Here is a 22,170-nt window from a genome sequence, read left to right on the forward strand (position 1 = left end):
ATATGCGACCCAACAGAATTCTCGTTCACCCGTAATATCATCTTGCACGCAATCTATCGAGCCGAACGTAACTTCGAATTTAATAGTGCAAGTAAAGAAAACATTACCGGGATCTGAAATATTAATCCTTTCCGACACTTTGAAAACTAACGGATTGTCCGTCACACAAGCTATTTATACAGTAGGCTCACAACAACAATGTAATATTGAAGTCTGTAATCATTTAAATACCACTTTAGTAATTCACAAAAATCAACATATCTTGGATGTAGAAGTTTAAAAACATCGTATTCTTACCGTTCCTGAAATCAATCACGCTCAATCAGTTGCGGATGAATCCCTTTTGCAATCTATTAGAAATAAAATCAATAAAGACATTCAAGACGAAGAAATTCAGCAGAAAATTTTTGGACTTTTAACTGAATATCATGATGTTTTTTCCACTACGGATGGATCCTTAGGAAAAACAGATGTTATCGAACATCAAATAAGGTTAAAGGACAAGCAGAAAATTATCTATGTACCCTCGTACAGACTCCCTATGAAATTCCAGAATGAGATAAATGATGAAGTAGGTAAAATGCCAGAAGAAGGAGTCATTAGGAAATCGAACAGCCCTTATAATTTTCCATTAGTAGTTATACCGAAAAAAGATCGAACATCTCGTATCTGCGTAGATTTCCGTCGATTAAATGAGGAAACGATCCCTGATTGATTCCCAGTGCCATGTACTGACGATATTTTATCTTTGTTAGGTCAGAATAAATATTTTACCAGTTTGGACTTACTTAAAGACTTTCACCAGATATCATTAGAAGAAAATAGTATCCCATACACTGCCTTCAGCACAGCTAGGGGACATTATGAATTTTTACGTATGCCTTTTGGTTTACATTGTGCTCCCATAACATTTACTAGAATGATTAACATATTGATTGGAGACTTTCTAGGGGATATATTGCATGCCTATATGGACAACCTTGAAATCTTTTCCAATACCTTAGAAGAACATCTACGTAAACTAGAACTAGTACTACAGAGACTAAGACAACATAACTTTAGGGTAAAGATTAGTAAGTGTGAATTTTTCAAAACAGAATTGATCTATTTGGGTTTTATGGTGTCTAGTCAAGATCTTAAAGTAGTCCACGATAAGGTGTCGGCTATCCGTAACTTTCCGATACCTACTGATGTCAAGAGAATACAGCAATTTCTGGGGTGTAGTGGATATTACAGGCGTTTTATACGCAATTATTCAATAATAGCCGCTCCCCTAACTGATCTTACGAAGAAGGGCGTAGATTTCATATGGTCTGTGCAGCATCAACAGGCGTTTAATACCTTAAAAGATGAACTGTGTAGTTCTCCTATCTTAAAATTTCCTGACTTCGGTAAGGAATTCTTCATTACAACAGATGCCTCAGACTTAGGAGTAGGTGGGGTATTGCTTCAGCAATATGAAAAACAGTTTTTCCCGATAGCTTTTTATTCACGAAAACTGAGAACTTCCGAAAGTATGCAGTAATAGACAAGGAAGGGCTAGCTATTATTAATTCACTAGTGCTTTTCAAGTTCATAATATACGGTTATCTCGTCAAGGTTCTTACTGATCATAAACCCCTAACCGACTTCTTTAAAGGCTTTAGGCACAGCCCCAAACGAACTCGGTGGCATTTGATCATCCAAGACTTTGGCGCGAGAATCGGGTATTTACTATGGAAAGCAAATATCATTGCTGATGCATTATCACGCAACCCTGTGTCATCTCGTACGGAGCCATTAGCTGAATTAGATATATCAACATCCATGCCTATTGTTAAAACTGTATCTGAACAGGAAGATCTGGGCTGGAGCGCCGAATTATTACAGACTGAGCAAAGAAAAGATCAGAAATTAGAAAAAATTATAAATGCTTTGGAAGGAAATCGTAAGGAAAAGGAATATATAAAGTATACCTAGCAGAATTATATAATAAAAGACAATATTCTGTGTAGATCCGTGACAAGGAAAACCCGCAATACACCACATGTGACTAAAGACCAGGTAGTGGTACCAATCTCACTTATATCCACTGTCCTAAATTGGTTGCATGCAAATCCATTGCATGGACACCCAGGGTTCTCCATAATGTCACAGAAAGCCAAATCATTGTTTTATTGGCATACGATGCTTACAGATATAAAAAAACACATAGGTAATTGTCGCACTTGTCAGGAAAACAAAGGGCACACGAAAACACCTGTCAGCCTAGGGGCTTATCCTGTGCCCAATCAACCATTTGAAAGGATACATTTAGATTTATTAACAGGATTTTACGAGTCAGACAGAGGAAATAAGCACCTCTTAGTAATTGTAGATGCTTTGACTCGATACACAGAACTGATAGCGCTTAAATCTAAAACTGCGATTGAATGCGCTAGGAAGTTTTGTGAGTGTTACATTTGTAAACATGGAATTCCACACATGATAATCTCAGACTCGGGTGGAGAATTTAATAATCATTTCCTTACCTCATTGTGTGAATTCCTTAGCATTAAGAAAATCAATACCATGATCTATCACCCAGAGTCGAATGGGCTAGTGGAAAGACCAAATAGGAAGGTTTTAAACATATTAAGATTAACACTAGGGGGATCAGACCCCAACTAGGATATTGCAATACCTGCGGTACTAAGTACTCTGAATCACTCATATCATATATCAATTAAAATGTCGCCGCACGAGGCATTGTATGGTACCCCAGTTAGAACGCCTTTCCATGTATTAACGCCTACAACTAATTTATCGAATCCTTTAAAAGAATGTTTAAATGCAAGCTAAAGTTGTTTTCATATCCTTCGAAAGAATTTAGAAAAATCACAAATCATAAAGAAAAGGAATCATGATAAAATAGCGAAGCCAACTAAAACATATACCGTGGGTGATAATGTATTCATACAGGTAAATGTACGTAAAGGACTCAATTATAAACTAACAGCTAAGTTTGAAGGCCCATTTAGCATTTTGGAAACGTTAACGGCCAATAGATTTAGAGTTCAGAACTTATCCCAACCCACTGATGAGAGAATTGTACCATTGGCTCACATAAGAAATTAAAATAAGAGAGTAGGAAGTGAGGGAATTTTTTTTTTATTTTTATCTATGAAACTTATATGTTAACATTTTTTTCTTCTTAATACAGGAGTAATTACATATATTTTTCTCATTACAGGTTTCTAAGATGAAGTTTTTATTGTTACGAGTGATATTGTTCGCTCAGACATTTTTCTCGTGTGGGAAGAGCTCTAAAACTAAAAGTATAGATTTTAAATATGGCACTATAGTAGAGAGAACAGAAGACGTATTTATTACTGCAAGTAATATAGTTATAGAAGTACGCAAGCAAGCAATGTTTCTCTCAGAGAATGACGTCACTAGCTTAAAGAGCGCCATTTCAAGGTTTGCTGCTTCATTAAATGAAATGCATAGAAGACACTTTCCTTTTAATACAGAGAGTTCGCTTGCACCGACACTAAAAGTTGCAGAGATGCTATCCCACGACTTGCAAAATAAGACTTACGAGGCAGAATCTTTGGCTCGTGACCTTTTGATATGGACAGTAAGACACACTAACCTTGAAAAACGTAACCCGTTTATTTTTGCTGCACTAAACATCTTTGGATCTGTTGCAAGTTTAGGCTTAGGGATTTCAAATCGTCTTAAAATTAGTAATCAAAATAAGAAAATTGAGTTTTTAACACATGAAAACGAATTAGTTTTATCAGAACTAAGGAATCAGTTAACTTCTGTCAATCAAATTATGAGTTTGGTGAACGAACATTCTAGTAATATCAGTCAGATTATGGAAGTACAAGACTTGTTGGCAGCGTTAACATATTATAATTCAAAAATAGATCATATCCATGAAAAAAATTGCACATTTCATTGAGAAATCAAAAGACTATGTGGAAGCTATTACGTTAGCGACTAAAGGTGTTCTCTCACTGCATTTGTTGCCGATAAAAGACGTTAATTCTGGAGAACGGACGGGAGAAAATAGGTTATATTCCTTTGTTAGACGCACATAAATTAGAATTTTATTACAGCCTAATTACAGTAAGCGTTGAAAATTACAGGATTATGATTACAATTCCCTTTGATTCTTCCGATGCCTGGCAATCATACAGGATATCACCATTTCCGACTTTCATGACAAATAACTCAAGCCCGGTAATATCCAGTTTGACAGGACACGTATTGATTTCCCCTGACAAGGAAACATGTACGGTCATTAAAGACTTAAATCAATTAACTCACTGTTCAGACACAATGAATAAAAAAATATGTACAGCTGATTCCTTTGAATTCCATAAAAAATCAATGGATTCATGCGAGTTAGGTATAGTGCTAAACGATACTCTCTCCCATACACATGAAAATTGTCTGAAAAAATTTTATCCCTTTAACGATAATAAGATCAATTGCAGACTGAACAACGGCTCGTGGATATGATACGACAAGGCCGGCTTCAATGTATCATGCCCGGACGGATCCACATCCTATTCCCAAATCTTCGTTGCAGCAGATGGTTGCATCGGTACGTCCAGGAATTACACGGTCCGAGGAATTAACACTATCATCAGGGAACGGGCCTACTTCGCAAATTTCACGTGGACCACTACAATCCCATCTCTACCTCTCCCATACAACGCACAAGTGGCTAAGCGGTTGATGAAATTAAGCGAGATGGACCACCCGTCACCAACTTAAGCAGATCTTCGTTTCTACGCGTTACTACCAGCAATCAGCGTTACGGTGATGATATTTATCGCCGTTAACATCTTTGTTTGGCGTAGGTTAAGGCATAGTAAGATGGAGCTCAAACTGAACTTTTTGTCATGTCCAGACAAAACTCCCTATTTGTTTCAATTTAGAGCCGTTTGAAATTGGCCTTTTCATTCGCTCGCAGGAGTAAAAATTGTTTGGAATAGTGTTGTGCACGAAAAGCGGTCAGTACGCTAGTAATATGTAGTTGAAGAGACTCTAAGACATATGCATTTTGAAAACATATAAAAAAAAAAAGAATAATAATAATTTTTTGGGCATCTAATAAAATATATAAGCCCTAAATGTTAAAATAGAGAATCTATGGGCATCTAATAAAATATATAAGCCCTATATATAAATATACGAAACTGTGGTGCGTGTACGTACCAGGAATTTTGTTTGTGCACCGAAATTATATCTTTACCAAGGTAACATATATTTTTATTAGTTACCGTATTATAATAATCTGTATTTTTGACAAAGGTGACAACTATTATTTAACAAGTTACCGAATCATATGTACATCAGTATTTTTTTGGGGTACCATATAATCATTTGCTAGCATGTACCATATAATAATCTGTATTTATGCATTTTTCTTTGTTTTTGACAATATCTATTAGTTATGTATTTTTTTTTTAATGCACCTATTTGAACATTCATCCTTAATCACTAGTTTATAGCTAAAGTTAAAAAAAAATAATATATATATATATGTATATATATATATATATATATATATATATATATATATATATATATATATATATATATATATATATATATATATATATAGATATATATATATATATTCATATATATATAAATATATATATATATATATATATATATATATATATATATATATATATATATATATATATATCCAGTCACACTCCTAGTTTAACATATTTTTAACGTATTATTTGTGTTCAATCAATTGAAGGTACCTTTCCGAGTTAATGTAATGTGTGTAAAGTTACAAGATTAAATCCATGACCCAAGAGATCAATGGAGAAGTTAGGAGGAGCGTGAGAACGCCAAGTCAGTCATAAACAGGATGCGAAAGTCAAGACTAAGCTAAACCTTTGCAATGTAACATTTTCCATGAAGAGTAAACACAATACAAACCGTGAGAAGAGTTGTGTCTCACCGGATCTAGATAGCTTCCTATATTAATGTTGTGTTTACCATTTTACATAAATGCTGAGATAACTAAGTATACGTTATCATCAGACAATATATTTTTGTTAGTTCTCGTTAACTTGTCATACGGAATGGTCATCCGACCAAACCATCTATACTCCTGTGATGGAGCTGCTAATTAACTGTTTTAAAGATAACTTACTTAGACTTATTCAGAAGAAGTAACCTGCAAGTCTAAAATATATAACACATTGAAGAGACATTTTGATTGGAACCATAATGTATGTTTATAACAGTACCACACCAACACATACCGCATGGAGACTCACTGAAGACCTACGTAAATCAAGGAACTAACCAAGTTCAACATACATCATCGGGACTCATCAAAGACCCACATACATTATGGGAACTCAACCAAGACCTACATATATCAAGGGGACTAACCAAGATTTACATACATCAGGGAGACTCATCTAATGTATGTGGATTCCTTAAAGACTTGAAAAATCAAGATCTTTATACATTATGGGGACTCGTCTAAGATATCCTGAGGATTCATTGAAGACTTACATACATCAAAGAGACTAACCAAGCTCTACATACATCATGGGGACTCACTGAAGTCCTTCTTACACCATTTGGGCTCATTCAAGACCTACATACACCATTTGGGGTCATGCAAGACCTACATGCACCATTTGGGCTCATTCAAGACCTACATACATCAAGGGAACAAACCAACATCGACATTCATCATGGACACTTATTAAAGCCCTACATATATCATGGGGACTCATCTAAGTGCTACACACATCAAGGGCACAAAACAAGATCTACAAAAATCAGGGAGACCCTTCTAAGACCTAAATCTATCCTGGGGACTCATTCAAGACTAAGACCTGCATACATCACGAGAACTCATTAAAGATTTGCATACAGCAAGGGACCAAATAAGTCCTACATGCACCAAAGGACTCATCTAAGATCCACATAGATCTTGAGAACTCATCTAAGATCTACACACATCAAGGGGACTAGCCAAGATCCACATACACCAGGGAGACTTGTGTAAAACCTACATACATTATGGGAACTCATTGAAGACTTAAATTCATCAAAAAGACTAACCGAGATCTTTATACCTCATGGAAACTCATTGCAGACCTACATACACCAAGGGGACTAACCAAGATCTGCATACACCAGGGAGACTTATCTAAGACCTACATACATTAGGGGGATTCATTGAAGACTAATTTATCACACAGATTAACCAAGATTTTTATACATCTGTGAAACTCATCTACTGTAAGACCTACATACATCAAGGGAACTGAGCTAGATCTGCAAACACCATGGGGTCTCATGTCAGACCTACATACATCTTGTGGGCTCATTCAAGACCTACATACATCAAGGGAACGAACCTACACTGACATTCATCTTTGGCACTTATCTAAGAACCACATTCATAATGGGCACCCATCTAAGAACGACATACATCACGAGGACCCATTAAAAACTTACATACTTTAAGGGAACTAAATAAGAGCTACATACATCAAGGAGACTCATCTAAGACTACATACATCATGGGGTATCATTCAAGACTAACCAAGATCTACATACATCATGAGAACTCATGTGAGACCTACATACATCATGAGGACACATTGAAGACCTATATATATCAATGGGACTAACCAAGTTCTATATACATCAATGGGCCTCGTCTAATACCTACATACATCATAAGGACTTTAAAGACCTACATGGATCGGGGTTACTAAGATCGATATACATCATGCAGATTCATCTAAGACCTACATATATCATTGGAACTCATCTAAAACTTATTTATATCCTGGGGATTCGTATACAACCTATATACCGCTTGGGAACACATATAAGACATAAGTGCATCATGGGGGACTCATATAAGACATAAGTGCATCATGAGTGACTCTTATAAGACATAAGTGCATCATGGGGGATTCATATAAGACATAAGTGCATCATGCGGGACTCATAAGACATAAAGGCATCTAGGATGACTCATATAAGACATAAGAGCATCATGGGGGACTCATAAAAGACATAAGTGCACCATGGGGAACTCATATAAGACATAAGAGCATCATAGGGGACTCATATAAGACATAAGGGAATCAAAGGGAACTTACATAAGACATAAGTGCATCATGGGAGACTCATATAAGACATAAGGGCATCATGGGGGACACATATAAGACATAAGTGTATTATGGAGGACTCATATAAGACATAAGTGCATCGTGTGGGTCTCACATAAGACATAAGGGCATCATGGGGGACCCATATAAGACATAAGTGCATCATTGGGGACTCATGTAAGACATAAGAGCTTCATGGGGGACTTATATAAGACATAAGGGCATCATGGGTGAGTCATATAAGGCATAGGGGCATCATGGGGGACCCATATAAGACATAAGTGCATCACTGGGGACTCATGTAAGACATAAGTGCATCATGGGAGACTCATGTAAGACATAAGAGCTTCATGGGGGTCTCATATAAGACATAAGAGCATCATGGGTGACTCATATAAGGCATAAGGGCATCATGGGGGACCCTTATAAGACATAAGTGCATCATGGGGGACTCATATAAGACATAAGGGCATCATGAGTGACTCATATAAGACATAAGAGCATCATGGAGGACACATATAAAACATAAGTGTATTATGGAGAACTCATATAAGACATAAGTGCATCGTGTTGGTCTCATATAAGATATAAGGGCATCATGGGGGACCCATATAAGACATAATCTGCATCATTGGGGACTCATGTAAGACATAAGCGCATCATTGGGGACTCATGTAAGACATAAGTGCATCATGGGAGACTCATATAAGACTAAAGGTATCATTGGGGACTCACGTAAGACATAAGTGCATCATGGGAGACTCATATAAGAAATAAGTGCATCATGGGGGACTCATATAAGATATAGTGTATCACGGGAAACTCATATAAGACATAAGAGCATCATGGGGACTCATACAGTATGAGTCCTACACACTGTATATCAAGGTGACTCATATGATGGCAACATACACCATGGGGAGTTGCATGTAACCTAAATGCATCATGAGGAGTCATATATGATCTTAATTCCTTATTGGTACTTATATGAGTCCTACATACATCAAGGTAACTCATATAAGGCCAACATAGACCATGAGGTCCGCATATGACCTAAATGCGTCGTAGGGACCCATATAAAATCTGCAGGCATAGGAATTCAAGGATCTAAGATTTCCTACATATATATTGGTCATTGATGTAAGATCATAAAGTCTTACATTTATTACATTTGAGAGACAACCTGATGGCAAAGCTTCATTCTTCATCTGAAGTCGTTTATTCAGAGGACTGTCAATACCAAGTAAACGACTTTCCATATCATCAATTTAATCTGCTTTGGTAAAGAGAGCATTTTTGGTTTTGATTGTGATATTTTATCGACGCATTTTTATTAATACTTTTCATATTTTTCCTCTTTTGTAAATCGGAAATATCTTGTTTTACTTAGCCTCTATATAGGGCTTGTTTTTAAATTGCCACAGCCGAATACAGTGCAGTAGGTTGGTATGATAATCAGAAAAAATTAATCCTTTATTCCACAGATACTAGACATATATCTAACGTATGTTATGCAAGGTACAGAGGAAGATTAAACGAGAGATTATTGAGAGATGAGTTCCACACCTTACATTGATAGCAGGTACCTTACATAATTAGATCTGGCCAGCAAACATGAGACAAGCATTTTTTTTTTTTAATCAGCCAAGCACCAATAGCTAGAGCAAATCTAGTATTTTATTATGTAAGTTTTACTGATTCACTTGTCAGTTGTCAATAACGGTGAAGAGTTATCTGCATAACCTTGAATACGCACATTTATATTAAAACGCAATTTAGGGCCTATAATATTTCTATTGGCTTTAATTGCTCTTCATAAAGTTCCTGAAAAAAAACAAATATCATTGATGGTGGACAGCCAAAGCAAACAAATCTCTTAATCAAAAATAAAAGTGAGTTTGAAAAGGCAATTAATACAGCAAAACTATTCGAATCAATTTTTCTTGGAAATGCAATTTCTCCATGACCTTTGAAAACAGGGATAGTATCAATATAAGTAAAATCATTAAACTAATATAATTCTAGAATGGTCAACTCAGGGTTATTTAATAGTCTAAGACAAAAGTTAATTCCATTATAGCACTTCCTCATACAAGAAAGCAGATTAAGATTTGCACCACGAATAATGTATTTAAAACTGTGCATCAAACAACATGCTAAATTGTTTTAGTAAAACAATCCCCTTTCTCTGCGCTCTTATTAGTATCAGAATCATAAACACTTAAAATAGGATATATATATATATATATATATATATATATATATATATATATATATATATATATATATATATATATCACCATTTTAAAGGATTCTAATACTAAAAAATTTCCCCTTCAGTATCCACTACCAAAATTAAAAGAAAAAGAAAATGCTTTTGTCATCTTTTTCTCTTTTTTCTAGGTATATCGTAGATACAGCTTTCAAGTTGCTCTGAAAAATATCGTTATTAGAATAATATTATGGAGAAATGCTCATAACATTATGTTCTGGAATGGATTTCATAATTTAGTAATATGCTAAATCATGAGAGTCAACATTCACTTGTTTATTTTCATTATGTAGTTCACTGGCGTTTGACGGTTGACAAATCAACAACTAGTAAGGGTAGAAGATACTCTTTAGCTATGGTAAGCAGCTCTTCTAGGAGGACACTCCAAAATCAAATCATTGTTCTCTAGTCTTGGGAAGTGCCATAGTCTCTGTACCATGGTCTTCCACTGTCTTGGGTTAGGGTTCTCTTGCTTGAGGGTACACTTGGCCACACTATTCTGTCTTATTTCTCTTCCTCTTGTTTTATTAAAGTTTTTATAGTTAATATAGGAAATATTTATTCTAATGTTGTTACTATTCTTAAAATATTTTATTTTTCCTTATTCCCTTTCTTCATTGAGCAATTTTTCCTCTTGGGGTCCCTGGGCTTGTAGCGTCCTGCTTTTCCAACTAAGGTTGTAGCCTAGCAATTAATAATAATAATAATAATAATAATAATAATAATAATAATAATAATAATAATAATAACAAACTTATTTCATTTACTAGATGCTTATAAAGCTTCCTGAATATTTTCTCTACTGTGTATCGCATCTTACCATCCCTTTCTTTATTTACATTCCACTAATTTTCATTGACATATTTTGTCACATCTAAAAAAATTTCAACTTTATAGTTGTTGTCAACATTTGCATCAATTCTTAATTATCCATCGGTCAGTTTATTATCAGCAAGAAAATTTATTTTTCCTGAATGTCGTTATCGTTATCGTTTTCGTCACTCTCGTCTGGACATTATCTCCGCGTGAATTTTTATTGAATCCTGAAGAACTGAAGCTTCTCTTGCTTTCTTCTAGCATATAATGGGTATCTCTTGCTTCATTATTCACATTTGCGTCATTGGTATTTCTTTCCTTTATAGTGCTTTTTTTTTCTTTTTTTTTTTCTTCAACTTAACCTCCTGTCTACAGTATATTGATTTCAGATTCCTGCGATTCATCATCTGCAGCTTTCCCTGTAGGCCTATCATTCTCATCCATCTTCACCATCATATTTTTAATAGTGCTCTCCTTCGTATTTCTATCTGACCCTACCTTGGTATCCCTTTCCGCCATCGAAAGGAATTCTAACATTTGAACATTTTCATTTAAATCCTTTTTTCCATAAAGCAGTCAGCAGCCAAATTAGCATTACGTTAGCCATTATATAAAAGATACAATAACAAGCTCTTGTGTTTTCAGAAAGGAAGGAATATTCTTCGTCTCTTCCTTTTTAGTCGTGTGGTTCCCAAAGAGTAGTCCAGTTGCTTTTCCAACTGAGAAACTTGATGCGTCTCATTTGACGAATTATAGCTTAAGCTTAAAGCCTCGCTGGGCACGATGCCTTTCATTTCAAAAGGAGCTGTACCAACCGTGTGTCACACGATCGTACATAGTTCATTTTGTGTATATATTATGCTTGTATTTTCGAGCTTCCCTCGCACTAAAAAGAACCTGAAATTACATGTCTGTTTTTCTCATCGGTAACGGTGTCTGTTTTTAACATGAAATTTCTTGTTACTTTGAGCTTTTGTATATAAAGGAGAGTGTTCTATAATAAACTCACTCAGTTGCTTTCATCCTGTCCTTGAGTCACAACCTTCTCTCGGCCCGTCACATTGGTGACCCCGGAAGTCGACTCGCTCCTCCTGCCTTCCAACCCCCCTCGCCCCTCCATCGTTGATACTATGGCGGACTCTGCGGAAGTTATTGCTGCGACTCCTCCATTGAAACTTTCATCATTCGCCAGCGGAGAGGCGTTTGCTTGGTTTCAGTGCGCAGAAGTCCAGTTTCGCATCAGGGGCGTGACTCGCTCAACCACCAAAGCAGATTATGTTCTCGCGGCGATACCCGAGGACACCTTCCCAGAAATATCCGACTGGCTTTGTGAACAAGGAGACTCCCAATAGCATATGACGCCCTCAAAACATACCTTCTACACCAGTACTCGCCGTCGCACGCCGTCCATATAGCAAAGCTTTTTCAGTACTTGCAACAACCATTGGGGGACCAAAGGGCTTCACTCGCCCTCAGGAAAATGACCTGTATCACTCACCTGCAACCTGCCGCAGACGGCTCTCCTCGTGAGGTGAACCTACTTCATGCCCTTTGGATACGTGTTTACGCGGACCTATACGCGCTGCCATACCCAATGTCGATAGTTTACCCATAAAGGATTTGATGACCAAAGCCGACGCCCTTATGGACAGCCACTTCAAGACCTCCGTCAATGCCTCCACCCCTGACGAAGATGTCTCCTATTCAACGTCAACCGAAGGTGACGTGAATGCAGTAGGACATACACTCGTACCCCGTGACGTGCCGAAGTGGCGACAAAGCCACCCACCACCCACTACTCACTCGCGCCCCAACCAATGACTTCATCAGTCACTTACTATCTCCCATCCGCCGCAGTTTTGCTACTACTACTTCAGATTCGGGGCAACTGCAAAGAAATGTCCCAAGGATTGTCAGTGTCCAAAAAATGTATAAGTAGGGCATCGCTCGTGGCGGTGGCCTCCCGTGTTTCTAATCTTTTCTTTTTATGTGATGCAGGAACGGGCGTGCGATTTTTGGTAGACACGGGTGCTTGTTGTTCTCTTTTGCCAAGGGAACTCTTCAGGACACGACATAGTCTGTCTACATCTGCCAACGTCAGCTGGCAGCAGATCTGCGATACCCACCAACGGTTACGAGAACCTCACATTATCATTCGGAAACGGTAAATTTATTTGGAAGTTTCTCGTTGCTGACGTCACATTGCCAATCCTCGGTGCGGATCTCGTCTCTCATTTCCACCTTCTGGTCGATGTCGCCCACCGGCGATTGGTCAACGCAGACTCGTACTTGTCGACACCTCTTCAACCCGCCCCCTCCAACCTCGCTCTCCACATCAGCGCACCCACGGATGCCTACGCCCACCTCCTTACGTCGTACCCGGAAGTTTTCCATCCAGAACTTCGCCAAACGCCCACGGCTCCTGCCAAGCACGGTATTTATCACCATATCAAGACGACGGGACCCCCAGTCTTCGCAAAATTCAGACGTCTGGCACCAGAACGATTGGCAGCCCCCAAACAGACGTTCACTGAAATGGAGGAAATGGACCTTTGCCAAAAGGCCTCCAGCCCATGGTAGTCACCCTTACACATGGTTCTGAAGAAAGACGGCTCCCTCCGTCCGTGCACGGAGGGATTACAGGCGCCTGAACATGCAAACCGAACCGGATCACTACCCTCTCCCAAACATTGCCGACGTGACCTCCTACCTGCACAAAGAGAAGGTTTTCTTTACGCTTGACCTCCTGAAGGGGTATTATCAGGTGCCTATGAACCCAGAAGACATCCCCAAAACCACCATCACCACTCCATTTGGTACATACACCTTCAATTACTCCTGTTTTGGCCTTCGTAATGCTGGGGCAACGTTTCAACATCTCATGGATGGCATCTTAGGGGACCTCCCCTTCTGTGTATGTTATGTGGATGACATACTTGTGTTCTCCTCCTCAAAAGAGGAACACCTCCGTCACCTGTGCATCGTACTCAACCGCCTGCAACAAAACGGCCTTGTAGTCCGGTACGTCAAGTGTACCTTTGGCGGCAACGAAGTGTCGTTCTTAGGGCACCGCATCACCTCTGAAGGAGTCCATCCCCTCCCTGAGAAGGTAGCAGCCGTTCAGGACTTCCCCACGCACTCGACTGTCAAAGCTCTGCAGGAATTCTTGGGGATGATCAGCTATTATCACCGTTTTCTGCCAGCCATTGCCGCCACTCTTGCTCCCCTCTACGCCTCCCTCAAGGGCAAGCCAAAGGACCTGAATTGGGGTCCCCTTCAAGAAGCGGCCTTCTGCAATGCAAAGAAGGCCCTATCAACCGCTGCAGCTCTCACTTTTCCTATCCTACATGCCCCTCTCCTTCTCTCCACTAATGCCACCGACGTCGCTATTGGTGCAGTACTCGAGCAGGTGGTCAACGGCTCGCCCCGTCCATTGGCCTTCTTCAGCAGAAAACTGTCCAAGGCAGAATCGGGTTATTCTACCTTCGATCGCGAATTGCTGGCGGTGCACTTGGCTGTCCGTCACTTTCGCCATTTCTTAGAGGGTACACCCTTCGTCATTCGCACAGACCACATGCCTCTGGTGCACGCCTTCACTCAACAGTCTGACGCCTGGTCCGCCTGTCAATGCTGACATCTCACCGCCGTGGTTGAATACAATTGCACCCTTCAATACATCCCTGGGAAACTGAATCCCATTGCCAATGCCCTGTCAAGAAATACGTTGGCTGCCGTTCAACTAGGATTGGATTATAACGCCCTGGCTGAAGCCCAACGACAGGATCCAGAGTATGAAGCATGTAGGACATTCTGCACATCCCTCCGTTGGGAAGACTTCCCCCTCGAAGACTCCAACACCACCCTCCTCTGTGACGTCAGTACTGGCAGACCACGACCTTGGATTCCTGCTCCCATGCGCCGGCAGGTGTTTGATTTCATTCACGGTCTTTCACATCCCTCGTGCCATTCTACTGCACAGCTGCTAAAAACGAAGTTCATTTCTAAGGATGCTAAGGATTGAGTCCGCGCCTGTACTTCTTGCCAAACTTCCAAAGTACATCGACACAAGGATTCAGGAGTGGACACCTTTCCTCAACCTCAGCGTCGTTTCGCACACATTCACGTCAACGTTGTAGGCCCCCTGCCTACATCACAAAGATATCGTTATCTGTTTACCATCAATGACCGCTCCACTCGTTGGCCTGAAGCCATTCCCATGGAAACTGCAACATCTGCCCCATGTACATCTGCCTTACTCTCAGGATGGATTGCAAGATTTGGTATCACTGAGCATATTACTTCTGAAAGGGGTACCACTTTCACCTCTCAATTATGGACATCATTAGCAAATCTCCCGGGCATCACCCTACATCAGACAACGGCCTACAACCCCGCTGCCAATGGAATGGTTGAACGTTTTCATCGCACTGTCAAAGCAGCTTTGATGTCCTGCTGCAAGGATTCCAACTGGCTTACTCAGCTTCCCTGGGTCCTCCTGGGACCAAGGACCATTCCTAAAGACGTCCTCGACGTCTCGGCAGCCGAAATGGTGTATGGCGACCTGTCTGTCGTCCGTGCCGAATTTCTTCCTACTACAACCTCCTCCTATGCTCTCCGGCGCATACGTCACGTCGTGGGAAAATTTACTCCATGCCGCCAGACTTACAAGCCCCTAGAGAAGCATCACATACCAACAGCTTGCACTCTGCAACGCACGTCTTCCTGCGCAACAACACTAGCAAGCTACCGCTAATGCCCCCTTACAAGGGCCCTTTCCTTGTGATCCGACGCAGTCCGAAAGCATTCCTACTAACCATTCGTGGCAAAGAAGACTGGGTCTCCCTTGATTGTCTAAAACCTGCTTATCTCCTGTTAGATGACCCATCTACAGTTTGCCTCTTTAGATCAGGGCACCCTATTTAACATGTACAGTGTACCGTGTGTCACACGATCGTACATAGTAACGACGTTTCATTTATGTATATATTAAGCTTGTATCTTTGCTCTCCCCTAGCACTGATAAGGACCTGAAATAACATATCTGCTTTTCTCATCGGTAACGGTGTCTGTTTTGAACATGAAATTTCTTGTTGCTTTGAGCTTTTGTATATAAAGGAGAGTGTTCTATAATAAACTCACTCAGTTGCTTTCATCCTGTCTTAGAGTCACAACCTTCTCTCGGCCCGTCACAGATCCATGCCTGATTGATACATGAGTACATAAAGATTACTCATTTTCCATTACATAAATCATTTAGTCACGGTCTTACAAAAAGCTTCCATAAATAGAATGCATATTGAATTTAATGGAAATAATGTAATTAGCTATTTGTTGTAATTAGCTATTTTGGTCGGAAATGTTGAGTAGGGCAGAACATCCGTGTTATATGATCGCAGAGTGTCTACCTCTGGTCAATGCGTCAAATTACTCAGTATAAAACGGAAAAGCAAAATTGCTGAGGTAAAAGTCCCCGGAGGTCTCTCACCATTTAAGTTTTTGATAACTTTTAAGAGTCCTGAGAGGTATACCTCATCCAAATTAGTAAATACCACAATAAAAAAAGGCAAGGAAAATGTAGCCCTGATGACTACCATTTACATTTGTCCTTCTCTGTCCTCTTTTCCCCTTACCAAGTAAACTACAGCACAAGCTTGAGCTATCTTTCCCTATTGTGAACAGAGTCCCTCTTTCAGGTGGAACAGTCTGTCTTTTTCAACGTCTGTTCCGCTTTTTTTACCCTTGGTAGTTTTGTCCCACTTTGTTCACGCTTGTCCTGCTTGTCTGTGCTACAAAAACAAAACTGCCCCTATTTCACTGGAATAGTACTGATATCTAGTTTAATTTTGCTATTTCACTAACTGGTACCTTCTATCGTCTTCTCTGAATGGAACAATACCCAATGAAGCGAAATCAAAGAATATCATCGACTTTTAAGTGAATAAAGTACACCCATTTGCAGTTGCTGATATCGGCAGAATAAAGGGCCGAGAAAGCCACCAAAGGTAATACAGTCAAATTCAAATGTCTTGATGTCTCCGGGTCATACTGTGACCCTAAATATGAATAGATTCCAGAATTTCAGGCGTAGAAGAGTTTGGTTGTTAGTACGGAGGACGAAGTGGGAGAGTACTTGTTAGAGCCGGTGGGGGACACTGGGAAATCTGTATGAACATAAATTTAATATAATTTCATACCTTCCTAATTCTATTATTATAATGATTGTAATTTATAACTATTTAGTATATTTAATGTGTTATTTGCTATACAATTCTTGCGAGAAACTTGTTTACAAAAAGGATCGTTTTTTAATTAGTTTGGCAATGTATTTTGTCCCGACTAAAACATCCTTCGTAAACACAAACTACGAGTACACTCTCTCTCTCTCTCTCTCTCTCTCTCTCTCTCTCTCTCTCTCTCTCTCTCTCTCTCTCTCTCTCTCTCTCCATATATATATATATATATATATATATATATATATATATATATATATATATATATATATATATATATATATATATCTTTATGATATATATATATATATATATATATATATATATATATATATATTATATATATACACCCACACACACACACTATATATACATATATATATATATATATATATATATATATATATATATATATATATATATATATATATATATATATATATAGGCGGTTTATCTTAGCATTTCCATGCTAGCCAGTATATTAGTATTACCGTGCTAGGTAGTATATCTTAGCAATCCATGTTTGCCAACGGTTATCCAAGCGGATGAGCAACTTGATGGAGTAACGAGAACTTTGAGTGTGGAGGAAATGTCTCCCCTAAATCTCGACGAATTGAGTTTAAGGTGATGGACAAGATGTCTTTTCGGCTTTTACTCCTGATGCCTGGTGGTTGATCTTACTAGAATTAGTATGGACGGGCAAGGGTCACTTGCCTTAATTATATAGGCACTACGCATCAAAAAGAACTGGCTATCCTTTGATGTATCTAGCCAATGGATCCTCTATGGATTTATTCAATCTATCGAAAATTACAGAATAATCCCGTCACGGGCTCAGCAGGTTTCTAAGAATCTCCCGGTTTATTAATACTAAGGAAAAGCTGAAAATTGGTAGTTTTAATGTTAGAACCATGAATCAGAATTACAGCAAGTGGAGAACGAATTTATGAAATATAGTTTGGATGTCTTGCCCCTAACTGATACACATTGTAAGGGGATTGGTAAAGAAATCTTAGAAGAAAGCAGTATATATTTCTACTCTGGAAGAACATATGGAGTTGGAAGAGAAGGGGTAGGAATAATGATGACACCAAGAGTAGAAAATGCATTAACAGAATGAAGAGCTGTAAATAGTAGACTATTATTTTCAAAGTTTGAATCAAAGCAGTGCAACATGAGCATTATAGTTTGCTATGCACCAACAAATTATTCACCAGAAGAAAGGAAAGATGAATACTATGAAGAACTGCATAGTGTAATAAATGAGATCCCAGAGAGAGATGTGATAATTGAGATTGGTGACTTCGGTGCTAAAGTTGGAAGGAATAATCAAGGTATAGAGAATGCAATGGGTGTTGAATGTCTTGGCGAGGTTACAAATGGAAATCGGGCACATTTTTGCTCAACAAACAATCTTACTATTTGGGCTACCATTTTCCAGCACAAGGACATCCACAAATATACATGGACTTCACCATGTGGCAATCACAAACATCAAATAGATCACATTGCCATCATTAAAGAAAGAAGGGGGACTCTGAGAAATGTAAGAAGCTATACATGTGCATATATAGGTCGTGATCACCAACTCCTCATAGCCATACTGAAATAAAAATTGAAAGCACCCAAGAGACATGTAGATAGAATACCTAGGTTTGATGCAACTAAGCTTCCAGATGATGAGCACAGAGAAACCTTTGCAATTGAATGCAGAGATTGATTTGCAGTTTTAGAATCTTTAAGAGACGAAGAGCAGACAATTAATGAAGAATGGTGTGATATTAAGAACACATTGGTAATGAAGTTTTGGGACACGCAGTTACAAGAAGAAAACCATGGATACCAAATGATACTTGGGATACTATAAAAAAAGTGACAAAACCAGGAATTGATTGTTGAAAATTTTCAAGGAAGTAATGAAAATTACAAGTTAGAGCATACTAAGTATTCCAGTATTGATACTGAAGTCAAAGAATGACTGAAGAAAATATTTAGACAGGAAAGCGGATGAGGCTGGCAAAGCTATGAAATCAGGATGTGGCTATGGTGTAAGAATTGCTCATAGAATTATGAGTGAAATCTCTACTGGGACAAAGAAGAAGCATATACCCATTGAAATTAGAGATGGATCTGTTATAAGAAAGAACAGAAGATGAATAAAGGCAACGTTGGATGGAGCACTTTAGTGAGGTCATGAATAGGAGATATGAAGGGAATAATTTCATTGATATACCTGAAGCTGAGGAATACCTTGAAGTACCCATGAATGAATTTGGTGTGTTTGAAGTCGAAGCTATCATTAAAAAGCTCAAGAGATGGAGAGCCCTTGGATATGTTGGAATAACTGCCGAGATGATATTGGCTGAAAATGAAGTGACTGCCAGAATACTTGCAAGACTATTTTGTAGAATGTGGCATGAAGAGGAAAAACCTGATGAATGGGAGCTAAAAGTGTTGGTGAAAATGGCAAAAAAAAAAAAAAAAATATTTGACTAATTCTAATAATCACAGAGGTATCACACTTACGTCAGTTGTCATGAAAATATATAGCATGCTCATTCCAAAGAGACTGGAGAGAAAGATAGATGAAAAGCTGAGAGACGAACAAGCAGGATTTCAAAAAGATAGAAGTCGTACTGACGAAATTTTTATTTTAAGAAACGTGTTATAGCAATGTGTAGAATATAGGGATCTACTTTTAATGGTATTTATGGACTATAAAAAAGCCTTTGATTGTGTGCACAGGCCAATTTTGTGGAGAATCCTGCGTTATTATTATATCATCATCATCATCATTTCAGCCTTCAAAAGTCCTTTGTTGGATGTAGGCCTTCCCCAAGCTATTCTGTGCCACTGTTGCTTATGTTGGTCTAAGTCATCTCGCCAGCGGGTATTTTGTCTTCCTCGGTTTCTTGTGTATCCTCGGGGTGTCCAGAAGGTTGTTATTATACTTCCTCTTAAATATGTAAATTTGATTAAGTCTGTTCATGAGCATAACAAGTGCCAATTTAATGTTAGTGGAGTCCTATCAAATGAATTTCCAGGAGACAGTGGAGTACTCCAAGGGAATGTATTGTCACCTATGTTGTTTTTCCTCCTCATGGATTTTGGAATGCACAGAACAGTTGAAGATGGTGAAGGATTGGACTGGATTGGCAACAGGAAATTAGCTGAACTAGAGTATGCTGATGATGCTGTCTTTATTAGCAGAACACCACAGGACTTGCAAAGCTTGCTTACCAGAATGCATGAAATATCACATAAGGTTGGGCTTAAGATCAATAGGAGAAAGACAGAAATGATGAGAACCGAATATGCAATGGAAGATGAAATATCAACGGAAGGAGAAAGGATTAATGAGGTGGAATCATTTAAATATTTAGGAACTATGATCTCCAGTACAGGATCCTTAGAATTTGAGTTTTATGAAAGATTGAAAAAAACAAATCAGGTAATGGCTAGATTAAATAAAATATGGAAATCAAATCACCTGAAATTACAAATAAAAATCAGGCTATATATCAGTTTATTGATATCGGTGTTACTGTATGGACATGAGTCGTGGTATAAGAATGAAACAATATCCAACAGATTTTGCAGATTTGAGGACGAAGACCTCAGAAGAATATTGGGAGTTAAATGGCAGTACAGGAATAGAAATAAAACTATAAGAGAGATTACTCGAGTGCCATATGTGGATGAGATCATGGTGAAGGGTAGATGGAGATGGTTTGGGCATGATCTTCGCACTCCCCAAGAGATTACTTCATTAAACGTTTAACTGGGATCCACAAGGCACTAGAGGAGTTAGGAGACCCAGACTTACATGGCTGAGGCCTATGAAAAGAGAAGTCGGAGATGTTGTATGGAGAAGTATTGACTTGAAAAGTTCAAGACAGAGACGACTGACGAAATCTAGCCGAGTCCCTTTGCGTCGACAAGCGTAGGAGATGATAATGATGATTATGATGATGATGATATATATGTGTGTGTGTATATATATATATATATATATATATATATATATATATATATATATATATATATATATAATAGATATATATATATATATATATATATATATATATATATATATATATATATATAGAGAGAGAGAGAGAGAGAGAGAGAGAGAGAGAGAGAGAGAGAGAGAGAGAGAGAGAGAGAGAGAGAGAGGTACATATATATATATATATATATATATATATATATATATATATATATATATATATATATATATATCAGAAAAGTGTGATTCTAAAGGGAAATATGTATTAGGAGACATTTTGTTTGAAAGTAATTCAATATTCATTCATCAGTATCATATTTTTTCTGAAATGATACCACATTATAACTACTTGGTATAGGCCCATTTGTTGTGCCATTTGATATAACGTTCTAATAGGAAAGTTATTAACTAAAATAATGGATTTTGGAATAGTTTCTAAATTTTGTACAAGCTGAAAAACTTCCTCATATACAATTCAAGAGACCAATAACATTTCGATTTCTTAAGATGGCATACTAACAATTGATATGGAAAAAAAAGTATTTTAGGGAAGACTTGTGTTTATTTGGCGTGTCAATCATCAGAGAGCAATTACAAATTATCTTTATATTAATTCATATCCTTCCCTAGGGTACATCACATAAGGTTGGGATAGATGTATTAATCTTTTTGGTCTCGTTGAGTGTTTTTTTCTAA

This window comes from Palaemon carinicauda, chromosome 18 (genome assembly GCF_036898095.1).
Source record: "Palaemon carinicauda isolate YSFRI2023 chromosome 18, ASM3689809v2, whole genome shotgun sequence".
In the NCBI taxonomy this organism is placed as follows: domain Eukaryota; kingdom Metazoa; phylum Arthropoda; class Malacostraca; order Decapoda; family Palaemonidae; genus Palaemon; species Palaemon carinicauda.